Raw genomic sequence first — 26,717 nt, forward strand, 5'->3', positions numbered from 1 at the left:
GCTGGCTGGTCACCCCTAACTGCCCTCCCCTGCAGGCCTGATCGCCCACAACTGCCCTCCCTTGCAGGTCTGGTCCCTCCCAATTGCCCTCCCCTGCTGGCCTTCTTGTGGTGGCCATCTTGTGTCCACATGGGGGCAGCCATCTTTGACCACATGTGGGCAGCCATCTTGTGTGTTGGAGTGATGGTCAATTTGCATATTACTCTTTTATTAGGTAGGATACTAGAGGCCCAAGGCATGAAATTTGTGTGAGAGTAGGCCTTCTTTCTCCCTGGCTACCAGCACTGGCTTCCCTCTGGCACCCAGGACTGGGTTTCCCTTGCAGCCCTGGCTTCATCCGGAAGGTGGACCGGTCTAATTAGCATATTACCCTTTTATTATTATAGATGTGTATATATATATATATATATATATATATATATATATATATATACATATATATGGTCACTGAAGTTTTATGACATTTTCATAACTATTTCTCATATAATTAATTCCTATATATTTTCGACCTTAGTTTCTATAGTGACTGACATCTTATATACTATTAGGTATGCAAGGAAACTTTTTAAAAAATATATTTTATTGATTTTTTACAGAGAGGAAGGGAGAGGGATAGAGAGTTAGAAACATCGATGAGAGAGAAAAACATCGATCAGCTACCTCCTGCACACCTCCTACTGGGGATGTGCCTGCAACCAAGGTACATGCCCTTGACTGGAATCAAACCTGGGACCCTTCAGTCTGCAGGTCGATGCTCTATCCACTGAGCCAAACCGGTTAGGGATGCAAGGAAACTTTTGATAGTATTTTCTTCTCTTGAGTATTTTAAGTTGATTTTTTTTTTTTTTGCCAGATAGTGGCATCTTTTGGAATTTTTTCCTTATAAATCATTTCTACTATTATTCATCACATTGACAAGAATTTTCAAATAATGTGGCATGATAAGGAAAGAGCATAGGTTGTCTTGTCCATTCTACATTTAGTTTTCTAAATATGACACTTTCTTTGTATTGTTTTGTAATTTCTACAGATGATTATTTGTTTTTCTCCCCTTTAAAGTAGTAAAGCATTTTATTAATAAAAATGCCCATTTTGGAGCTCCCTTTTCTTCTTGTATGTACCTTAAGTCATTATGAAGTGAAATTATTTTAATAAACTTATGAAAAGTATATACTAGTATTTTGAACAACCTCAAAAGGGGGATTGAAGCATAGTTTATGTGCATGTGTTATGTCTTCCTTTCTTAGGTCTGAGTATTAAAGCCAACTTCACTATCCTGGGAATAATATGTTTCTTACACTTTGAATAATGCAACAGTAAAACTCTACTATAAGCTCTTGAAGACAAGGACATTCTCTGCGATAAACATAACTCAGTGCCTTATAGGAATATGCATGGATTAGGTAAAACCACAATAGAAACATGAAACATTTTCAATTTTACTAAAATACTTTTTTTCTGCTGAGGAATCAATACCTTTATATTTAAACAAAATGGATGTTTATTGAAGTAAAATACTAAATTGTCTTTTACTATTAATGGTGCTTAGTGGGAAAGTTTGATTATCAAGCCCACTTGATCTGTAAAGCTGTTTTTACTGCTGCATTTTTTTCATTCACTTTTTAAAAAAGTATATTTTTAATGATTTCAGAGAGGAAGGAAGAGAGAGAGAGAGTTAGAAAAATCCATGATGAGAGAGAATCATGGATCAGCTGCTTCCTGCAAGTCCCCCACTGGGGATTGAGCCCACAACCCCGGGTATGTGCCCTTGACTGGAATCAAACCTGGGACCTTTCAGTTTGCAGGCTGACGCTCTATCCACTGAGGCAAACTGGCTAGGGCTCATTCACCTTTTTTAATTTTATTTTTAGTTTTTGCTTTATGTATTTTGAGACTATGATATTTGGCAGGGTCTTATTTTTATTTTTGTCATTTTTATATTATTGTTATTATTATTTGTTCACAATCAATGCTTTGTAAGACTGTTTTCTTGATTTCCAATGCCTTTGATCAACCTTCTAATTCTACCTCGTAGCTCAATTTACTGTTTTCAGATACACGTTCTTTAGCGATACCCTCAGGAAGAACTCCTAGAAGGCAAGATTCTCTCTCTCTCTCTCTCTGAAGATGTCTTCATTTCTCCTTTGGTCTGAAGCAAAAATTTATCTCCTAGAAGGTAAGATTCTCTCTGTCTCTCTGAAGATATCTTTATGTCTCCTTTGGTCTGAAGCAAAAAATTATTCAGCATTTTGAAGATATGGCTTCAGCCTTTATTGTTTTTGATAAATACTTTTGCCCTCAATGTAACTAACTGTTCTTCACATGCACTTCTTTTTATTCTTTGGAAATTTTAACAAATGTTTGGATTTGAATTTATTTTTATTTATCATGTATTTTTCTTTCTGTGTTTTGTTAGAGAATTTTGTCATATAAATTCTCAGGCATTGTATTTGTAATATATCTTATTTTTCTCCAACCTTTGAGATATTATTGACATATAGCATATGTGTGTTTAAGTATACAATGTGATGATTTGATACACACATGTATTGTGAAATGAATAACAAAATAAGGTTACTAAACACCTCCATCCTCTTACATTAACATTTTTTAACATTTAAGATTTACTCTGGTAATAACTTTCATGTAATATACTAGAAGTCTGGTGCATGAAAATCATGCACTCAGTGGCAGGCGGGGGCGGGGGGGGGGGATCCCTCAGCCCAGCTTGTGACCTCTTGCATTCAGGGAGCCCTCGAAGGATTTCCAACTGATGGCTTAGGCATGCACACCGTGGACATCCTTAGTGTGTCGTGGAGGCGGGAGAGGCTCCCGCCACCGCCATTGCACTCGCCACCCGTGAGCCTGGCTCAGGGCTTCTGGCTGAGCGGCGCTCCCCCTGTGGGAGTGTACTGAACACCAGGGGGCAGCTCCTGCATTGAGTGTCTGCCCCCTGGTGGTCAGTGCATGTCATAGTGACCAGTTGCTCTGCCGTTCGGTCGATTTGCAAATTACCCTTTTATTGTATAGGATAGCACTGTTGTTAACTAAAGTCACCATTTGTACATTGGATCTCCAGGGCTGATTCATCCCATAGCTGGAAGTTTGTACCCTTTGACCAACATCTCCCCATTTTCCCCACACTTTTAGCCTCTGGCAGCCACCATGCTACTCTGCATTTCTATGAGTTTGGCTTTTTTATTCATTATTTATTTTTATTTTTGTGTTTTTTATTTTTTAATTACAGTTTACTTTCACTATTATTTTGTATTGGTTTCAGGTATACAGCAAAGAGGTTAGACAATCAAGTTTGCCTTTTAAAAATTCTACACATAAGTGAAAATGTACTGTCTTTGTCTCTCTCTGTGAAACTTATTTCACTTACGATAGCATTGTCTTCCAAGTTCATCCATGTTGTCACCAAAGGCAGGATTTTCTTCCTTTTTTTTTTTTTTAATGACTGTGTTGGCCCTTCAGTTTCTGCCTTTCTAATCTGCTAACCTCTGCCTCACTGAGGTTTTTAATTTGGGGACTGCATTTTTTCTGCTCTGGGTAGTTTCTTCTGGATCAGATTTTCCCGTTGGTTGTCTGCCTCGTAGTTGTACGACTGCCTTGACTTCTGTAAAGCAGCATCGATTATGTGCTTTTTGTAAAAAGTTATTTTTAGAAAACGTAACTCTTCTGACTGCTCTTCTGAGTTACTCTTTTTTGAACTTCCATGTCATTTCATATACCCAGCGATTTTATTGTACTAGCTTATCATTACAAAGATCTTTCCAGGACCCATCTGCTTTGGTGTGAAATGGGACTTGTCAGAGGTTGGGAGACTCTCTTTCAAGCCCAAATGAAGGGGGAAGAATAAAGTGCCCATATATAGCAGTTGTACTTTGTCAGTTGTGAGCCCCATTACCAGCGGTCCGTAGAGAAAGCCTCTCTCTGTATCAAAGACCACTGCTTTGTGTTTATCGTGGCAGTCACCTACCCTGGCAGCGAGGGTAGGGACACTTCCAAGGATACCTGTGAGCAAGTCTGTGGGGTGCAGACATGCAGGGCAAACAGTAACAGGGCACTTACGGAGACTGGGTGGGATCGCATATTGTTGACTTACTGATATACAGTTAGGTCTCCCACCTGTTGCTACTAGCAAGTGAATATCCTTTTTTAAATTTTATTTTTTTGATACTTGGAAAAGGAGAAGCACCAGTTAGGCGTTCTGGATTCAGCCTTTACAAAGGCACATCATCTCTTAAAAGTTCTCTCAGATGCAGAAATGAACCAGAGTAAAATATTTCAGACATATTTTTGACACAAACTAACTGTAAGCCTAGAATAATTTGCTAAATGTCACAAGAGAGGAAAAAATTAGTCGGAATAAATAGCTGCCTTCAAGCTTAACTGTAGTATTTTCTTGTATCTGTGCTTTAAAAATCACCCCTGTTAGCTGGCAGAGCACATTAAATCAAAAGGAGTTAGCATTGTGGTTAATGTCTTGTTCTTTATGAACTGCACGGGCCTAGATATTACAGCACATATTTTACATATGTAATTCTGCTTGGGGACTACTTTAAAAACCTACGTACAATATGCTGAATTAATAATGCTTATAAGTGTAATATATATGGGGAGAGTTTGAAAAACTCTTGATGAAAGCTGATATATATTTATGAGGTGCCAGATGTTTGCCTTTAAAAGTAATTTTTACTAACCCACACTATTGAGATTTGTATTGAAGTGGTCTCTTTGTGGTTGTATATTACTTAAAATATGTTCTGTGAGACCTAGGCACAATGGGGTGAGTAAAAGAATAAGTATCTGTCTAAATTTTATGTACTTTTTAAAATTAGACCATTGGGGTACATTTTTTAATGCAGGTGCAGTGGATTAGACAGAAAACAATAAAAAGGGTTATATATTTCATGTACAACTGCAGGTGTTGAAAATGTACATATTATTGTTATTTTAATATTTTCTTTTCTTTTTATTATGGGGGTAATCATGATATCATACGCTTACATATATATAATATTTCTTCCAAGGTGTTCAAAAACATTACAGTCATTCATTATTTTACATTTCTTAACTTCCCTGAAGGGAAGCAGGGGCAAGTAATATCACCCCATTTCACAGATGAGGTAACTGGTTACCAAATGACCACTCTTTCAATGTCTCTGGGACAATTTCAATCAACTTGTCAGATATTTTTTCCTCTGGACTTCCACAGAGTTTGTCCCCTGGGCTGTTTCTGTTGCTGTTGACCACCAGTTACCAGTCCTCCGGTGACGGCCCCTGCTACTGTGACTGGCAAGGGCTCATTTCCTCCCCAATACAAGGCAGAGCCCACGCTGCAAATTGTAATGAAATTTTAGCAACTATTTGGGAAAGTAGAAGGTGCACAGAACAAAGTGACAGGTCCCCTTATTGGCTGCCTCGTGTCCTCTTCCTGACCCGCAGGGCTGTTCATCTCTTACCACATCTCAGAGTCCGACCTGCTCTAGGCTCCAGGAAGGCCAGACAGTTTTTCTTCCCCTAATCGAAAATCCACTTCCAGAGGCTCCAGGATTAACTTTCCCCCAAGTTGGAAGTTTCCATTTCTCTTAAAGGAAATTCCATCCTCATCCACAGGGGTGTGTTTCATCTTATGGCCATAGCACCAAATTCACACAATAGTCAAATTCATTATGTCTGGCTTATTTGACTTGAATCACATCATGTATGACAGAAACAGTTCAGCCAGATGGCTCTGCACCTAATTCTATTTCTCCTCATCAGGGAGTTAGTATATGCTAGTGTTTAGTCTCACGCAAGTCTCCTTGTTTCTGTGATACACGATCCTCCAGAGCATGATAACAGACCACTCACTGCAGAATCTGAAGTTCTAAGGCCCAGCAGTACACTGGGACACGGTTGGAGTCTCATGTATCTGTCATGGTAATCATTCACTCAATTCCTAATTCATTAAACATTTATGTAAATGTTTGGGTGAATGGGATGGCTATTAAGATATGCCATCACAACATATCAGACAGGATCCTTGCCTTCAGTTCTCTTACAGTTTAGATAAAGTAAAATAAAAGCAATTGCCATAATTTCCACCTACAGATTGGGCCTTTTCTGCTGGATACCATAGGGAGGGCCTGTTAATCTGGGGCTCCAATAAGAAATGGGCATCACTGGTTCCTTTGATCTCCCTCTATCTCCCTGTCTCTCTGGAAAAGCTAAAAGGCATGCAATGATTCATAGCAACACACAGATCACCACTTGTTCCAACTTATCCAGAGAAATAGCAATAAAAGTTTGGGCAGCTGCTGCATCTGTGAATTTCTTTACAGCTAGGTAAATATTGTTCTGAAGGTCTATCTCATCCATAAACCTAAATGAACAATAACGGAAGATTATGTGAAAAGATGGACTGAGTTTCTTTTATAGAAATTCTTAAGAATATGCTTGATAGGAACACGGTCTTTAAGTGGCACGATCTTTCCTCTTATATAAATAAAACATTTTATTTGTGCACAATAATTACAAACATATTTATTTTAACATTTAGAATGTTAGGTAATTCCATTGCTTATTATGAAAATTATGAATTAGAAATAGGAAAAATATTAAAATATGGAGGTTTCAGAGTTTTTACAAAGAGCTAATCTGTAGGCGAAAATTGGAAAATCCACTAAACTCACAGTTTAAAATTAAATAGCAAGTATAACTTGTATTGAAATTTTATTATGTAAATTTTTTTCTAATCTTTGCACATCAAAGGGAATCGTTTTTGCTTTCTTGTCCTTATATAAATTCATGGGTTTATGGAATCTTAAGAGTTGTCAAGTACTTTAGAAGAATTTTCATTTTAACTCCCACTGAACACTGGAACCCATTTCTCCCCATAATGTACAGATTTCTTATTCTTCATTTAAACACATAAAAAATGAAAAACTCACATTTTTGAGGCAGTTCATTTCAATGTTGTATAGCCCTGAAGCCTTTTAGGAATTCTCCATTATCCTTAAATCCTGCAATTTTAGTCTCCTATATGTTGGCTTGTTTGGTTCTATCTTTTTAAATAAGTGAAAAAAATGTGCCCTCCACTGCCCATTCTATTTTCCACCTTACTCTATGGCAAGAGAAGACATGTTATTTCAGGCAGGGGAATAACATGAACAAACATGCAGAGCACGCATCGTATGAATTAAGCTCAGAGCATTGGCTAGAGCATGGAATTCATGAAGAGTGGTAAAACAAATAGAAAAGTTGGAAATGAAGACTGGGATCTGATTGTGGACAGCTGTAGGCAAAATAATCGTTGATATTTTTGTTGGGCAGGATAAATGATGTGATTATAAATCTGCTTCAGGAAGATTGCTCAGGATATAACCAATCATGTAAAGTATGAGTTCAGGTTTTATATGAATTTTTGGTCAATTCTTCCCTCCATATGTTAGCTTTTCTGCATTCTAGTTCTTGTGTAATCCCCTTTCCTTGAATGTAGGCTAGACTTAGTAACTAGATTCTACAAGTGCTAAGATATTACATTATGATTAGATTACAAAAATGTGACATCTGGCTTAAAAGCAAAACAAAACAATAAAACAACCAGACTCTGTTGCCTTCTCGGTTTCCATGGTTTCATGAAGCAAGATGGTACCTTGGAAAGGCTCTAGCCAAGGAACTGAGGTTCTTTCTGGTCAACCACCAAGAGAAAATGAGACCCTCCGTCTGACAGTTTGCAAAGAGCTGAATCCTGCCCACAACATGTGAACTTAAATATAGATATTTCCCCAGGTAAGTCTTGAAATGACTATATCCCAGCTGACTCACAGATTGCAGCCGATAAGAGACTCTGAAGTAGAGGACCTAGATTCCTGACCTAAGAAACGAAGAAAACAACTAAAGTGTTGTTTTAAGCTGTTAACTTTTGTGGTAAGTTGTTACAGAGCAATAGATAACTAATGCCGAGATACATGTGTGATACTTTAAAAGCATATGATAACACTCTGAGCAATAGTAGATGTGGAAAACAGAAAGAGCTTAATCTGATGCACAGGTTGTGAGGATGCAAACATTGTGAACAAGGGTATAGTGATACCCAGAAATAATGGTGGACTATGAATATTTAGATTATGCGTTTTTTCAGGGTTCTGGTCTCTGTACATTTGTAAAGTTCATTCATGTCCAATAATAAAATATAGAACGATATTGTCTGGACTGAGGTATTACTGGCAGTAAAATGGAATACTTCTTTGTCCCTAAAGAGCACACTTTATAAATTTTTATAAGCATTTTTGTAGATGCAAAGCATGTGCAAGGTTGAAATGTTTAAGTTTCTTTCTTTCTTTTTTTTAAGTTGGCAGAAGAACAGCGAAATGAAGGCACTAAATGGGATCTCAAAAATTAAAACAGAGGTGAGCCCTTACATTTAATGTGTCCCTGCTACCATTTTTTTCAAGCGAAGAACTCATTCCAAATACTTGAACTTACAGAGCAGATCTTTGGCACTGTGGCCAAAAGCATAAATACTAAAACCAACAACACAAACAAAATGAAGGGCTGCCAAACCAAATCAGACTACTTTATTTTATTCAGCCAAATCCAAAAATTAATAACTTCCTTCTTGTGAAAATAACTCATTAATAATTTTCTATGACTTTGCATTTTGTTAAAGAATTATTAACTATGTAATGTGATCAGGTTTCCTCATTGGGAGAACTAGAAATGCTGAGGAAAATATATAAGAACAATTCCTTTGAGACATTGGAGACCTAACTAGACAAGAAGAATTACAGGGCCAAGTTTCAGGAAGAGATAGGAACCCCAAGAAGTGAACCCAATATTTGGGCCTGCTTTTTTCCTAGGTTTAGAAGTATCTGTAGATTCTATTAGAGGCAACCTAGAATGGAAGTTTTGATAAATGAGCAATGTCGACAAATGAAAATTCAAATCTATGCTTGTCAATATAGGAGCCCTAGAAAACCCCTTTCATTTGAATTAGGATCTCCTAAGAGCTACACTGCAGAAGAAAGTTAAACCAGAAGTTAGAATTACATATCCTGGTTTTAACAGAGTTTGAAGCCAACATTGGAACCATTTCAATCTCAGTAACTTTATTAAGGTGATCAATAATTGCTGCTGGTCTAAATCAAATATAACTCTCAGAGAAGTTCACTTTCAGGTAAGATGTAGCACTTCAAAGCAGATCAGAAATAATTAGAAAGTAGAAAATCTGGAAAAGAATAGAAAATTATTTATTTAAAGGCATTGGAGAACTCCAGAGGCAACAAAGACTAAAAAGAGTACAGTCCCAGCCAGGGGGATAAAGAGCTCAGGATGTACAGCCATTCTTGCAGGAATTTGTTGGTTGTAGGTTTGAGACAAAAGCAGACTCCTATAAGCTTTCAAATAGGGCCATTACTAGGGGGACAGAGTGACCAGCAGAGATTTTGGGGTCACATGGCATTGAATTGACATAATTGGGGGTTTCAGAGAACTCAAACATGGCTGGTGTCCCATCATTGTATGTTCTGACCTCTAAAGCCATGCAGAACTAAAGGCCAAAGAGCTAAAATCAACAATTAAATGCCCCAAAGAATCAAGGGAATATACTATGCTTTTGAATTGAAACACCAAGTATGAATATGTGGGTTTTCCCGACGTTTATCTAAGGATTCAATGCAATCCCACCAGGATCCTGAAGGGTGTATTTCATAAACTGATTAAAAATAAATATGGAACGGCAAAGGACTAAATTTTGAAAAGGAAGTATAAAATTGGAACAGCTACACTATCAGATAAAAACTCAAGCTCTTTTATAAAGCAATAGTAATTAAGACAGTGTGTATTGGCATACAGACAGAAATATAGGCCAAAGAAATGAATCAGGAGTCCAGCAACATACCATACATATGTTGTCACCACATAGGAGACACCACAATGCTAAGGGGCAAAGATGGTCTTTTCAAAAAGTGATCTTGTGTCAACTGTGTATCTATGTGGGGAAAATGAAATCTGACACATACCTCACTCTTACATAAAAATTGATTCCTGGTAGATTGTAGATATGATTACAAAAAGTAAAGGGATATAATTTCTAAGATATTATAGGGGTCCTGGGAAAGGGAAAGACTTCTCACATCTATAATAATAAAAGCATAATATGCAAATCGACCCAATGGCCCAACAGCGGTACGACTGTCCAGATGACCTTCCAGGTGATCTTCCAGATGAAGCCGGGGCTGCAAGGGCCTACTCTTGCATGAATTTCATGCATCAGGTCTCTAGTTAGTTATAAAAGTGCTAGCCATAAGAAATAGACTGAGAAATTAGATTAAAGTAAAACCCTCTGTTTATTAGAAGATACCTTTTTGAAGAAAAAAATGCAAGCCCTTCTCCTTCCCCCCTCCAAAAAAGGGTGATATGATTTTAAACACATATAACTAAGAGAGGGTTTTGTATCCAGAATTTATAAAGGACTACTACAAATCAAAAAGGGAAGCAGCCTGGCTGGCTTGGATCATGGTTGACCATTAACCTATGAACCAGGAGATCATGGTTCAATTCCTGGCCAGGGACATGTGCCTTGGTTGTGGGCTTGATCCCCAGTATAGAGCGTGCAGGAGGCAGCCAATCAATGATTCTCTCTCACCATTGATGTTTCTATCTCCCCCTCTCCTTTCCTCTCTGAAGTCAATTAAAAAAAAAAACATATATATATATATATATATATATATAAATATATATATTCCTTTAAATAAAGAAAGCACAAATCCATAAAATGGCAGGACTCTATAGTCAAAGAATGCTCAACCACGTTAGTCATCAGGAGATGTAAGTTAAACACACACTGAGTTACTACTACTCCCACAGCAGAAGGGTTAAAATTTAAAAACTTAAATAGCAAAATTGGATGAGGATGTGGGGCAGTGAGATCCGTAACGCACTGCTGTTGGGAATATAAATTGGTACGACCACGTCAGAAAACAGTTTGTCATTGTATACCAACATTGAAGATATGTGTACTTTTTGATACAGAAATTCTAGGTGAAGGTTTATACTAGTAATCAGAAATAATACAACTTCAAACACCAAGAAACATTCATAAAAATTTTCATAACAAAAAAAATCCTAAGAACTTCAAATTGAAACTATCCAGTAATGAAAAGGAACCTGACAAATATAATGCGGAACAAAAAATGCCAGACACAAAACATCCCCCATAAACTGTTATTGTTGAATTCGCAAGGAGCTCAAAAGCAGCAAAAGCAAAACTTTAGTGTTAGAAGTGGGAGGAGTAGGTACTTTGGGGAACAGGAAAGGGGAGAGGGGAAATAATTAGGAGGGCATACGCAAGGGCCTTTTGGGTGAGGGAGTACTCGTCATCTATTGCTAATTAATTACTCCCAATCTTAGCATTTAAAATAATACCTATTTATCAGTTTCGTTGTGTCAGGAACCAGGATACTACTTACCTAATGCCTCTGTCTCCGTGTCTTTCATGAGGGTGAATTAAATAAAGTGTCAGCCAGGACAGTTCTTTCAAACCTTGACTGAGCCTGAAGTATCTTATTCCAAGATCACTGATGTGGGTTTGGCAGGCCTCTGAAATCTGCTTCCAAGCTCACTCATGTGGGTGTCTCCCCAGGCTGCCTCTGACTTTGCAGCTGATTTCCATCAGTGTGAGTGATTTAAAGGAGAACAAGAGAGGGAATGCCCAGAGGGAAGCCACTGTCTTTTTATTACCTAATCTTAGAAGTGACATCCTATCACCTCTGCCTCATTAAAAAAATAAATAAATAAATAAATAATAATAATAAAATATATATATATATATATATATATATATATATTTATCAATTTCAGAGAAGAAGGGAGAGGGAGGGAGAGAGAGAAGAAACTCAATGATGAGAGAGAATCATCATTCAGCTGCATCCTGCATGCCCCATACCCCATACCGGGGATAGAGCCCCAAACCGGGGCATGTGCCCTGCCTAGGAATCGAACCGTGATCTCCTGGTTCATAGGTAGATGCTCAACCACTGAGCCACGCCAGCCACGCATGCTTCCTTTTGTTTTGTTTTCAGTAGAAGAAGTCACTAAGCCCAGTCCATATAAGGGCACGAATAAACAGGAGGCAGGTGTCATTGAGGTGTCTATCTTAGAGGTTGACTACCATCTATAGCAATGCTCAATTTCTTGGCCTTGGTAGACATTACATGAGTAATTGTTTTATAATTATTCATTGGACTATACATGTTCTGTGCACTTTCCTATAAAACATTATCTTTCACAATAAAAATATTTTTAAAAACTAAAAAATGGTCATAAATGTTTAGGGCAGTAAAACTACTCTGTATGACAATGTAATGGTGGCTAATATAATTATACATTTGTGCAAGCCCACAGAATTTGCAACACCAAGAGGTATCCTAATGTAAACTATAAATTTTATTTAGCAACAAAGTATCAACACTGATCCATCAATTGTAATAAATGCGCCACATAAGTTAAAAAAATTGTCAGAAATTTCTTCAACCTCATGTCCTCATGGAATGGAATTAAGACGCTCTAAAACTCCAAAGAACTTCCTACCCCCCCACTTAGATATAAGGACTGCTTTAAGAATATTTAGTAATTTTAACTAAGGGCCCCACTTACTAACAGGTAAATCCATCAGTGTTCAAAATAGAAATTGACAAATTAATTTGAGCTGATCTTTTAATTGGGAGAGAATTGTTCTGTAGACACTTATTCAATCATTTCTTACTTAGCATTTTTTTTGCAGCTGCTTGTGGACAAAGTATACCTAAGAGAAAGTCTCTAATTTTATAATTACCACAAAAAAACCCACCACTTTCAGTGTGAATTTAATAATGTTTCTAATCACAATACCTTGACAATTTTCTAAATTTCAAAATAAAAATATGTTGTATGTTTCATTGCACTACTGATTGAATGGAAAAAGAAAAACTTAAACTTATCATGTATTTGTTGCTGCATATAAACAGTGATAAAGAAAATATTTTCAGTAGTGGCTAAAAATTAATATACTTTAAATGGAAATATAAACAATGCATTTGGCATTAATAGGAAAATCAATCATTAAATTTGTTTAAGTCATCCATAAACAACACAGAGATGTAAATTGTTCTAAGGATAAGAGAGGAGCAGCTTACATCTAAATGTACTGCTCACAGATTCCTTGACAAACGTGACAAATGGTACAGCTCAGCCAGTCAAACTGCCCTTCTTGTGGGGAGGAGCAGAGAGGTGAACAGGGATATGAAACAATTCTGTCACTTCTCTTCAAGTGGAGATATCCAGAGGGAAATTGAGAATGAGTTAAGAAGTACCAAGGAGAAATACTTCTAAAAAATATAATCCCTTTATATAGGTAAAAAGTATTCAATGCGAAGATTTAAAAATATATACACTAGTAACATACATTAAACTTGATTTTTCCCCTTTTTTACTGTTTATATTTAATTTTTTAAAATTAACTTTATTGTGGTTACCTTGCTGAATAAGATTATATAGGTTTCCAGTGTATATTTCTATGATACAGGAATAGAAAAAGAATAAAAAGCTTACTAATTTCTTTTCAGTATAGATGAAAACAATTAATACAGATTATTCAAATATTACACAAATATTTGACAGTTGACCAACCTAATTACCATCTTTGATTAGATATTTTAAAAATTGGAATAAAAAATTCGTTCCATGGTATAAATATGCATTTTTCCAAATAATTAGTTTTAAATAGCCATAATGACGTTGTGTTGTATACATATATCTGATAAGAAGGCAAATACTTGTGAAAAATGATTGTCCTAGAGATCCAGAGAGAACAGTTAGTACACACTTAAATTTTTAATAGAAATTACTTTCTACCTATGATTCACAACTTCACATTTATAAGTTTATGGTGATTATTTTGAGAAAGGACACAAAAGTAATTTTGAAAATAAAGAATTAATGAAAAGCACATGTGAAGGAATTGGGGCATATAGTTCTAAATTTTAATAGATTATTAGTCAATTTACATTAAGAGGTTTGGAAACATCCAGACTTTTTTTCAATAAAATAAAGCTACCCACTTGCTTGGCCGACATGGCTCAATGCTTGAGCATCGACCTATGAACCAGGAAGTCATGGTTTGATTCCTGGTCAGGGCACATGCCCGGGTTGCAGGCTCAATTCCCAGTGAGGAGTGTGCAGGAGGCAACTAATAAATGATTCTCTCATCATCATTGATGTTTCTATCTCTCTGTCATACTCTCTTCCTCTCTGAAACCAATATAAATATATTTTAAAACAAAATAAAGCTACTTAATTATAAACATATAAAAATGCAAAACTGACCATTTCAGTATGTGTCAAATATGATGGATATATTGTAGGATATAGGGTAGTATTAAATCACTCAGTAAATGAATTGAGAAAAATAATAACATAATTTTTGTATAGTATAAGGATTTATTCTTTCATTACTTGAAAACTATCGATCTGTTGGACTTTCCCTAGTATTGGAAAAAATGCTTGTAATTGAAAACTCTGCTTTGATTACCCACTCTACTGCAGCTGCTCTTCTAATTGTCTAGAACTTTCTAATTTCCAAAATCATCCCTTTCTGCTCCTCTTCTTAGAGGAATATAGGTAATAATTTCAAGCCCATAAAGTCACTGTTTTTGCCATCAATTGGCCCATGCAAGAATGTAAATATTTATGTGCACACCATGAGCTCCTTGTCAGAATAAGTAATTCCATGGCTGGGGTTAAGGAATATGTAATATTTAGTATCTGGAGTTGCTACTGACACTGGCTCCAAAAAAGTTTTGGATTAAATATCTGGAAAAAAGACTGATGAATCTTAGAGAAAAGGGGTGGGGTGGGAAGAGATTAATCAAATAACTTCTATACATATATGCATAACCTAGAGACACAGATAATAGTGTGGTGAAGACCTGGGGTGGGGGTAGAAGTGGGGTAGAAGGAGTAAATGGGGGTGAAGGAAAAGGGACATCTGTAATACTTTCAACAATAAAGATATATAACAAAGAGAGAAAATATCTTGACAAAGGAATAGAAGTTCATAGATACCTTTTTTAAAAATTGTTTTTATTGATTTTTTGAGAGAGGAAGGAAGAGGGAGAGGGAGAGAGAGAAACATCAATGTGAGAGCAAAACATTGGTTGGCTGCCTCCGGAATGATCTAGCCAGCAATCCCAGCATGTGCAGCTACTGTAAATCGAATAGGGGACCTTTTGGTGCACAGGACAACACCCAACCAACCCAGCCACACTGGCCAAGGCCATAGCTATCTTAATCAGAGGAAACCATCAGATAGCCTGTGATAGTATAAGTGCCACCAACACCACGCTATATCCCATAATATGTTAAAAATCACTTAAGAACATTTTGTGTGGCCAATTTTAAAGACTGATATTGGGGCTCTATCAGCAAACTACTCTTTCCATGTCTTTCAAGAGGCAATATGTTGGCTCAAGTGGTGGTATACCTATGACCAGATGAGTAAAATATTACTCCTTTAATTCTGGCAATGTGCAAGTAGAGACTGAACTGCCATTACCCCCTGGAAGTCTTGCCACCATATCTTTTGTTGTTTTAAATTTTTTATTATTTATTATTTTTTAAAAATATTTTTTATTGTTTTCAGAAAGGAAGGGAAAGGAGAGGGAGGAGAGAGATAGAAACATCAATGATGAGAGAGAATCATTAATTGTCTGCCTCCTGCATGCCCCAAATTGGGGATTGAGCTCACAACCCAGGAATCGAACTGTGACCTCCTGGTTCATAGGTTGACACTCAGAACCAGAGCCAAGCTAGCTGGGTTCTCTTGTTTTTTTAAAAAACAAAAAAATGGCTTTGATCCAGGGTTACCAAGAGATGTGACAGAGAAAACGATTTAAGGAGGATACACTGTGATTCATTGTCTTTTAGACTAACAAAGATAATATTTATATTGGCAATTGTGAGGATTTGGCCCAGGATAAATGATTACTCCCATCACCTCCAGAAAAATGATAGAAGAATATACAGTAGCGACTCACTGGAAGGAAGGGAAGAGGTTAATCCTATGCTTGTATTTTAAAGTCTGTGCTTCTCTGTATACTCAACCCATGGGTACGCCTGTCAGGAAGACTCCCTGAATTAATGCTTTCCTGCCATGAAATGCACACAAGAATCAATGGCTTTACTACAAACATTAATATATGTTCAATGGCCTGTGGGCTGCCAAGGCACTAATGACAGTGTAAAAACTTGAGGCTACAAGTTCAAGTCTATAGTGAATTCATTAGGGTCTTCATATTTGTAAGGAATGAGGCTTCTTACTGTCAGTGTTATTTCTACCTGTGGTAAGAAACTAGCTTTCAATATAAAAAAATATGAACTACCTAGCACATTATTGTTGTAGATTTATTGTTGTTGTTGTTGCAAATAAGCAGCTACTAATGAGATTAAATCAGACTGGAGCCTATATTTGCATTAGTAGAAATAGTAGTTCTACAAAGTTGCTGCAAATTGATAGGAAACGGAATATTTCCTTGCAATACCAGCCAGTGAGTGGTGAAGATCCTAATTTAGACCCAGAAATGTAATCTACAATGAATGTGCCGCTTTCTCTGTCCTTCCTTATGAAATTTTGAAGGCAAAGGTTGAAAATCACTGACTTATTGCCTCATGAATTCATTTGAGGTGGCATATATTGAAATTGAAAGCACTATTACATGGGTAGCCTATTGTACATGGTGATAAGGAAGCTATTACTTAACTTGGCTGAACACCTGTCAGGGACAGCTCTTGAAATGAGTCCTCTGCACACTTAGGCTCTGCCACAAGGAAAACAAACTCATTCTTTAAAACAAGAGATATCAAGTCATAATCGAGAAACCTGGGCATGTTCTGGTGTCTAGGTCCCTGTCAGAGCAACATCAGGGCCATGTGAAAATTAAGCCCTGGGAATTATAAGATATATAATAGAACTGTTAATTCTTCTTTTTTGAAAAATTACTGCTATAATTACACAATGCTGATAGATGATAGTTGTATAAATTAGGAGAAATTAGCAATGCAAATGAAAAACCTCAGTGGCTTCATAAGAAAGGTTTATTATTCTCTGATGTTATATGTACGTCATGGGTCAGCTGTATCTCCTCTCTCCCCTTCTCTCTCTCCCCTTGGAACTCAGTGTGTCGGCAGCTCCTTTCAAGGATATTGGCATGCTAATGAAGAGGGGGAAGGCAAGGTAGCAGACAATATAATAGCTTTCAGAACCTCTGTCCAGAAGTGGCACATGTCACTTCTACTTTTATTTTATTGGTCAAAGCACCAATGATGACTCTGCTCATGGGTTCATGTAAGCATGGAATGGTCAAGGACTAAAGTTGTCTGACCTCCACTGAATGAGTCATCTTATCCTTATTATTTAGTGCCTCTTCTGTGCCAGATACTTTTTATAGTTAGCACTGATATAAGATACAAAGATTTATGCCTTTGTGCCCACTCACACACTGGATGAGGCATTGGGATTTTCAACTGCATCAGCTGATCTTTCAGCTCACTCTCACTTGACCTTTGTAATTATATAGGTCAATGATACCCTTGTTGGCTATCCATGTTTCTCCCTCCAAGGACACCATGTCTATTGGCCATCAACACAGATCCCTGTAAGTCAGGACCTTTAGTTACCAGTTTGGATTTATTGCCTGTTTTGGCAATTATAAAAACCTTGCCTCTGACAGTTCCTTGCTGTCATCTGATTTGTGCTATTACAGAATCTTATCCTTTCTCTTGCCTCTAAAGAACCCAGATGACTTCCCTCCCATCAACTCTGACCCACAAAGGAAAGTTACAAGTGAGCTTGTCGGTAATGCCAGTGCCCTTGCCACTTGATCATCCCTTATTGCTTTAGTGAAAAAAGCATCTCCTAAATCCTCTTGGGGAGCATAAGCAGCTTATGGGGTTCACTGATAATATATAATAAATTCATTCTAGCATGTCAACCTCTCTGAACCCCTTAACTTCTTCCTCAATACTCTGCCAAAGCAATTTTCACATCTACATCTCATTTTTACCGTGGGCCATCATGTTTTCCAAGCGTCATGGAGCCATTGTGTCTTTGTTCCTTGTTAAATCTTGAGTTATAGCATGTCTCCCATTAATAAAATCCCAAGAATCTCAGATTTGTTTTTAGTTTGCTTTTATTTTAATATTTTTAGAAATCTTGGACATATTCTGAAATGCTTAATTGTACATTACGTTAATGCTTTCCTCAAAATGAAAGATGTTAATTCTGATGGTTAAAAGTTATATTGGAGAAAATATAGGGTAAAGTCCAATCCCTTCACCTTCCTCTCTCCAGTCCCCCCTATCCTACCCCACTTCCCTCCGACATTTGTCAGTCTGTTCCATGATTCTGGTTCTATTTTGTTTGTCAGTTCACTTTGTTCATTAGATTCCACGTATTAGTGAAATCATATGGTATTTGTCTTTCTCTGACTTGCTTATTTCACTTAACATAATAATCTCCAGGTGCATCCCTGCTTTTGCAAAGAGTAAGAGTTTCTTCTTTTTCATTCTTGAACAAATACAATTCATTACTGTCACTGGAAGCAGAAAACAACTCGCCTATAAAAATGTGTACTATAGAAATATTTTCTTACCCGATTGTTTTCTGTATTTTTTGTCCTATTATTTATTCTTATATATTTTACTCTTTAAAGTCTTGTGTAGACTTTAAACCAATAGTGACACTCCTTTGTTAAAATTAGTAACTACTTTTCCCTCTAAATTTATTTCCATTTATTTATGGGCTATCCCAAAATAAACTATAGAGATTTCAATTTTACTTTTCCAGATTATTTATGATTTATTTAATGTTATTTCACTATAGTCATGAGATACCCAAACTCTGCCAATTATTATTATCATAGACTGCTTTGCATTCAATAACAAAGTGTAAATAGTAACTTGAAAAGTTGAGTTTTAGAAGTGCAATAAGTACACAATTATTAATCGTTGGTTCAAAGTTCTGTAGGTGATTGAGCAAGGTCTATTTTTTTAAAACATATTTTATTGATTTTTCTACAGAGAGGAAGGGGGAGGGATAGAGAGTTAGAAATATCCATCAGCTGCCTCCTGCACACCTCCTACTGGGATATGCCCACAACCAAGGTACATGCCCTTAACCGGAATCGAACCTGGGACCTTTCAGTCTGCAGGCCGATGCTCTATCCACTGAACCAAACTGGTTAGGGCTGAGCAAGGTCTATTTTAAAGACAAAATATATATAAAATCCCTATAAGGTTTTATTATTATGTCATACTAGAGGCCCGATGGACAAAATTCGTGCAAGGAGCTCGGCCCCCACCACTGCAGTGGCCACCACTGCCTCGACTCCTGCGGCTGCAGCATCGTCTGGAAGCTCGTCAGGAAGTATATCCGGTCTGATTAGCAAATTACGCTCTTATTATTATAGATTATAGATTATTTGAAGTTCCTTTTAAGATCCCTGAGTTTGAATAGTTTAAAGGAATGTAGGTAAAGGAACTTGTAAAAATCCATCTTTTTATTATTATTTTAATAAAACAAAGTACTTTGTGGTCTAAGGAAGTCAGAATGTATAGTCATGTTCTGTGCCATCAATAAGTATTTACTTACCTATCATATTTGTTTTCTACAAAAAATTGAACCCTGTAAAAAATTGTCTCGCAAAAAATAGTTTTGCAATGACATTAGAATGAAGAATAGAATCATCCTACTCTCTGGATGTTGATACCGTTAGAGCTTTTATTAGTGTCGCATTAGTAAGTTTGATTGTTGATAATATATGGATTAGAATATCCTCGTTACTACTTTACATATTTATCAAAATTGTTGTTTAATTACTACACACACATACATTAGCTACTCACCAAAACTGCAGTGAGTGCTCTTGAGTAGAGATAAGTCATATATACAGTAACGATTCATTGCAGTCCATTGCCTGTCCTAGAAATATAATAGACAGTCAACAAACATTTTTTAACTGATTGATTTTCTGATTATCAATTTTAAAGGTTTCACTGGAATAATTCTTGCTTTTTGGCCACTGAAACAGAGATGAATGTTTTCTATTTATTTTATCATCCTATACTTTCCCAGTCACCTCAGCATCAGATACATCTTTTTCTTTAGTACATCTCAGGATACAATTAATACATTTACAATAATGTTTACTCACCTAAATCTATTACTTTCTGACATTGCCTTTTGATCTCTTCAACTGTGGTAACTATTATCACATTAAGCAACCTTTTACAATTATTAGTATTTAGAAAATAATAACCCAAGGAGCAATTAGATGTGTTGGCCTTTTCGTAGTCTATAATTCTCTCTTTTCCTATTAAGTAGTGGACTTAACACTCTTCAGTGACATTCTTTTGATCCTCAGACACTTACAATAAGTGTTTCTTTATTTCTTTTCATAACCTCTGCTAATCGGGTTTCATTCTGTGACTCTGCCTCGTGACTTTGCCCTAACACAGACCAAGTAATTACTACTCTTACATTTTTACCTTGTAACTACATTTTCCCTGGCTTTTAATGTAATTTCAATAGTGCCCTATATTCAAGTTAGGCCACCCTAGGTTTCTGAAGGTGATTTGCTGAGATGAGACATATAATCAAAGTCACAACTACTGTTCATAGCCACTTATTGAAGTACATTGAACACTCAAAAACATCATAAACTTGAAACATTTATTTTGAACAATAAACAAATATTATTATGAATATTTGGCTCATTTTTTCCAGGAGCAAACTTCTATTAAAACACTATATTTGAATTTATAAATATAAGACTAAATCGGTAGAGAAAAAAAGCTAAATTATGCAGTGATAATTGATATGTTTTTGTTGTTGTCTTATGTATATATGATTAATTCTGTGAGAAACAAAACTCCAGTATAAAATGAAATGTTTCCCATTGTCAAGGTAAATGTTTCACACAGTTCTAGGGCTTGTAAATTGTTCGAGGTTCCTGAGAATCGTGTGCATGAAGAACTCTGGTAATGAAATTGAAGGTCAAGCTGTTCATACATTTCAAGGGGACAATCTGGTCCCAAACTTGATTATTCAGCATGATCAGCCACAAATCTGGTCAATTGGCCTTGGCAGTAGGCTGGCAACTTCCTGAAACAATCTATTGCTTATACCCTAAGTAGGTATTCCTCAAATTTCAAGATTACCACCTCCTTGTGGTAATCTTTTAGGGCTTTCAAAGTTGATCTCTTGGGTAGTAAACATTTCCTAGGTGTCATTTCAGTTCATGAAGGAAACACACACACACACACACACACACACACACACACACACACACACTGCACTCAGAATTCAATTTAAGTCCACTAAAAGTCTTTTCATTAAAATGCTAATCTGGTGCTTGTTTGGCTTTTCTTCAGCCTTCAGATTTTCTGAAAATTCCATTTGAAACACTGAAAACAAAAAAGATACCTATTTTCTTTTGGAAAATGGTTATTGGAATTGATCACACAGCCTAAAACAGAATGTGCAAAGGAGAGATAGATATTTGCTTTGATTTATGGCAATGTGCGTATTTCAGCTTAATGAAGATTTTACTCCTGGGGACAGTTAGAGAATAGATTGGAGGTGGTTTGATATAGAAGGGCAAAGGGAATCTTGTTTTGTTCTGATTGATTTCCCTGTTTAATCTCAGGCTGTCTCAGGAAGTTGTGGAACAATCACTGAATATTCTTCCAAAATGAGGCAAGTTTTTGAAAAATAATATATGGAAACTAAAACAAGGAGACTTGCTTTGATTGGATTATGGCATATTTGGTGTATGAGATATTGGCAGAATAACTCACATGGGAAAGGAATGCAATTGTCCAGCAAAAACTTTGTCCCACCAGGCATCTTTTTACATTATGAATTTTTATAACTTTGTAGGAATTTAAAAGAATCATGATTGACAACTTAAAACCCAAATATGCTGGCAAGACGGCACCAGGGCAACAATGGCACAGAAGAGAGGGAAAGAGATTGAGTGACTGTCAATGATCATAATTGTGTGCATAGCACCAGTAGCTCTGTGCACAGCTCAGAGTCTAAATGAATTGTCTCTCTCCTTGGGTCTTACAGCCTGATGTGATCACACTGACAGCCAAAGAGTGTCTGCTTTATTTTCTTTTCTTTGAAAAAGGAGTTTATTTTTATTTTCCTTTTGCCAGTCAGTTGGTAGTGGCATCTCTCTGAATGAAGGAAATGCATGAGCCATATCTGAATGATCAGCATCCAAAATAGAACTAAGTAAACTTTGAATTTTGATGTGAGCTTTATTGCCTTTTGTTACACAAAGTGAAGGTGTACATTTTAGAAAATTCAAACCAGCACAAAATAAAATTTAAAATGATGCATAGCCACGTTGTTCAGACATAATCTCTATTAATATTTTGTTTATATATTTTCAAACAATAATCTATTTGTCAATCATACATCTACATTTAAGAATTTTAGACACGAATGGGGCCATAATCTGTAATTTTGCTACATTGCCATTTTTAAACAAATAGATTACTAACAAATCCCTATTGTTTTAAAAACCCTTATCTATGATCATATTCATTGGTTTTGGTAACTCGATCTTGAGGATGTCCTAGAGTTTATTTCTGAATCACATTTATAAAAAGCACTTTATTTATCAGGGTTCAGAGAAGGAATGTCTGAAACTATAAACATTTTGGTGAAAAGTGGAGAGACTTACTGATTTTCTTTTTTTTTTTTTTTTCTGTCCTATTTGCTCAAATAATTCAGACTTTCTGCCTTTTGTATTCCATAACATTGCACTTTACATGTGGTTTGGTAGTCCTCATTTCAATAGGAATCAGATATACATTCTCTTCTTTTGGGTGACATAATAGTTTTTTTTTAAATAATTTCTGGTACCAATTTTATTAGGATATTATTATTTAAATGAATATTTACTTATAATAGAGATACATAGAAAAATATGCTTTAATATTTAAGGACCCTTGAGAGCTTAAGAAAAGTTCTTCATGTTCCTACTATTTATTAAGGGGATTATTTATTTTTGTGGAAAAACTGCTTGGTCTCATAGAAAAACATTCATTTTACATCAACAAAGAGGAAGCTTCCAATAATTGCATTGTCAATTTATGGAGTGATTTTAGGCAAATTACTTAACATCTCTGAGACTATTTTCTTACCTAAAACAATGAAGTATATTTTGTAGCGTTTTTAGGAATGGATATATAATATCTATTTTTCAGAATTTTAGGAAGTTTAGTGATATATTACTTATTTATCTATTTATCTGTATATATAAATTTGCCCCAGTGTATGGCATATACTCAAAGAATTATACACATACTAATATAACCAGTAATCCATTTCTGTTTATGCTGTTTGTACTGAGGATTCTTCAGTAGATTATCTTTTTCCTTCCTTCTTCCATCTCTCTCTTCACCCCTTCCTCCCTATATCCCTCCTCTCCCCTCCTGTCCCCTACCTTCCTCTCTCCTTCTCTTTTTTCTCTTCCTTTTTATCATTCTCTTTATTCTTTATCTCTTTCATTTTAGCTTCAAATAACTATAGAAGTAAATTATATTTATCTAACAAACAGCTACTCAGAAGCCCTATAGAAGTGATCAAAGCATTACCCAGACATTCTAATTTCATACCGCACATTCCTTTTTCTTCCCTGAAGCCTATGTCTGGTTATTTATCTAATATATCTAACACAACCTTATTTCCAAGTTTTCTAGTGTTAAGTATTAATTGTGCAAATAATTATGTTCCTCTACCACCATTAATTTAATGTATTTTCTCTGTAGATAATGATCGTGTAATACCTTAAAATGGTGTGTTTAAAAAATATAATATTCTGCCATTTACCCTAAATGTTATTTCATACAATTGAGAAGCAATTTTTTTTTTTAGGTTTGGCTCAAAACCCATGGCTTGAAATACTTTTCTCAGTTAAAGGTCTGTTACATGCCTAAATATAACTGTGACTAAAGATTCCTATTTACAGCAAAAGGTAAAATTTTCTCCAGGTTCCTAGAGGAGAGCAGAAAGATGAGGCTGACTGGGGCAAAATATTGGGTTTAATATGCAAATTACAGAAGTGCATTAAAGAGAAAGGAGGAAAACTATGTAAAGTAAAGCTCTGCCAGGATGGAAGAGGAGAAAGGTCACTCGGCTTGAAATTGGAAAACCTGGGTTCAATTCCGAGAATTGCTACTTCCTCATGTTATAGTATCTCAGAAGCCACTTAACCTTGCTTAGCCTTTACAGCATTATAAAAGTCACTTAGCCTTTTTAATCTTAGTTTTCTCATTTATAGATTAAAGATAAATGATATGTATTTGAATAACTCTTAGGAGAATTAAGTGAAGTATTGTAGTTTTACATGGCTTGTATACTAGCACTATTTTTTTAAAGCATTTTTTAAAATGGCAAAAGGCAAAGAGTGCTTTAGAAATAGATATGCACAGAGATGGGTGCAGGGACCATTCATGAGATAAAATTACAAATCAGGACTTCACATGTAATTGATCTGAAATGTAAAATGGTGGTTAAATTAACTTTATAATGAAGGTGGGGGATAAGAAGAAGAAGAAGAAGAAGGACTTACTATTTAGTGAGGGTATTATACAACTTTACTCATGTCATATTATTGAATCCTTAGGACAACTTGAAAGTAAGTTTTATTATCCTCATTTCACAGAAGATTAAATAGATGCAAAATAAGTTTTCGAAGTAACTTGTTTGATATTACACAGCAAATGAAGAGGAAAAGCTGGGAATCAATCAAACCCATGCCATCATGCCAAAAACATACTCTACCAATCATATCACCACTCCAATACAACTTGTAAAGCCTATAGACAGATATTAGCAATTTGCTTATTCTTTTCTTAGGTCTTCTGTTAACCCATGAGATCAATGAGGGGGCAAATGCAAGGGCCTTTGTCTGCTTTAGAGTAAAATTCCCAAGGAGGAGAGATTTGTATTGAGACAGAACCCCAAATATTTTCACCTTTGATATGCTGTTTTGATGACAATAAGTATTTCATGACCAACAACTAGAGTACCGTACCATTTTAGAAAAAAAAGTATTCATATTTTTAAATAATGGGGCCACTGCCCCAAGAAAATTAACAAAAGGGTATATATTTTAAAATAATGGTAACAAAATTATTCCTTGAGATGTGAACAAATCATTTAAAATATATTTTCCTCAAATAGCAGCCTATTTTTCCCTGCTGGGGCAATGAGAGACAATGAGGAACAAGAGGACAAGTGCGAAAGACACATTTATATATTAGAAATATGAAAATTTTCATTAACAACTCCATGAGTAGGTAAACTCACCTTACTTTACCCAATTTAGACTGTACAGGGTTCCTTTGCCTTAAAGTAATTGAAACATTTTTTTTTTTAATTCTGTAAGAAAAATTAAGTCACAGTCTGGATTTGACGTATGACCATAAAGCTTTCTATTTGTCAAGCCAAGAATGGTAAAGGAAGCAGTGAACTCTATGAGTAGACCATTGCTGCATTATAATATCTCCAGCTGCTGGAAGCTTAACTATGTGGTGCCATGTCTGAGCATGTGAAGTGAACATATGATATGAAAGCATTATGATGTGTGATTACTTTGCATGTGGTGTGTGATAAAGGTTAACAGGCTCCTCTCTCCATTTGGCTTTTCAGCTTTGCATACACTTAGAGGAAAAATTGCCAAAAAGCTTTCCTCTTGTTTTTTAAATTTATTCCTGCTAAGAGGTGAATCGTTATGTGCTCACTCTAATGCAAAGATCGTGGTTATAGTACCTTTCCTAGGATTTGCAGGACACATATGGAGAGCAGATTATTCAGGTTGTAAAAATTACCACTTCAGATTTGGTTCACTTGACTTGTCATCCTTCCTGTCATCTAGTACTCTCTTTTCACCCACCATGCAAACATCACTTTGGCGCAAGATTTCACTTCTGAATTTGATGAGATCTCATGGGCTCTTTGTGTCTACAGGGGTGCACAAAAATGCTGCAAACATGTGAACTTCTGTGTTTTAATGTGAGGGGAAAGGAAAAACTGGCTCTTTATTCTTTATTTTGAAGATATATACAAAGTCAACATTCATTTACTTAAATTGAACCCCAAGGATTTTCAAAGTGAAAGGATTTGAAGAGGAGTGGGGCAGATATGAAATGGGCAGGATGACTGATGCTGATGTGCTTGAATCTGCCAACAAAGACAATATACATGGATAAAGAAGTATAAGGTAGAACATAAGTGTTGAAGAAAAAGCATAAAGTCTTCTAGAAAATTAGAGGGTGTGGAAAAATTCTGGCTAAGGCACCTAGGATATGTACTGCAAGAGGAATACTTGGAAGGAGTCTTTAAAGATGCAATAAAGACACTGGTGTTTCAGAAGTTTAAAAGGGTGAAGTTGGTATCAAAAACATGTAATTTCAGGAACAGCGGCAGGAAAGCACAGGCCAATTTTATTGAGCTGCAGTTGTAAAGTGGATATATGTGACACTCAGTTGTAAGCAGAATGTTGGAAAATGATTTGGGATATATTTTAGAATCCTTCAAATGCCTTGCATAGGAGATAATTTATTTCTCAGGAACTGAGATTGTTTTTACAAAAAAAAAATTAGATTAGAAGTGTGAT

General features: G+C 35.9%; 1 long non-coding RNA gene across 2 annotated transcripts; it reads left to right on the top strand.

Moving 5' to 3' along the window:
- Nucleotides 1-1,255: 1,255 nt before the first annotated feature.
- On the top strand, nucleotides 1,256-26,481 carry LOC114229395 (uncharacterized). 2 transcript variants are annotated; one of them, XR_003615528.2, is made up of 4 exons: nucleotides 1,256-1,403; nucleotides 2,055-2,176; nucleotides 8,342-8,399; nucleotides 26,158-26,481. It is a non-coding gene; the product is annotated as an uncharacterized LOC114229395 (long non-coding RNA). The 2 variants fall into 2 exon arrangements; XR_003615574.2 differs by lacking the exon at nucleotides 26,158-26,481 and adding an exon at nucleotides 21,729-21,778.
- The last annotated feature ends 236 nt before the right edge of the window (nucleotides 26,482-26,717 follow it).

Source organism: Eptesicus fuscus, chromosome 10 (genome assembly GCF_027574615.1).
Source record: "Eptesicus fuscus isolate TK198812 chromosome 10, DD_ASM_mEF_20220401, whole genome shotgun sequence".
Classification (NCBI taxonomy): Eukaryota; Metazoa; Chordata; class Mammalia; order Chiroptera; family Vespertilionidae; genus Eptesicus; species Eptesicus fuscus.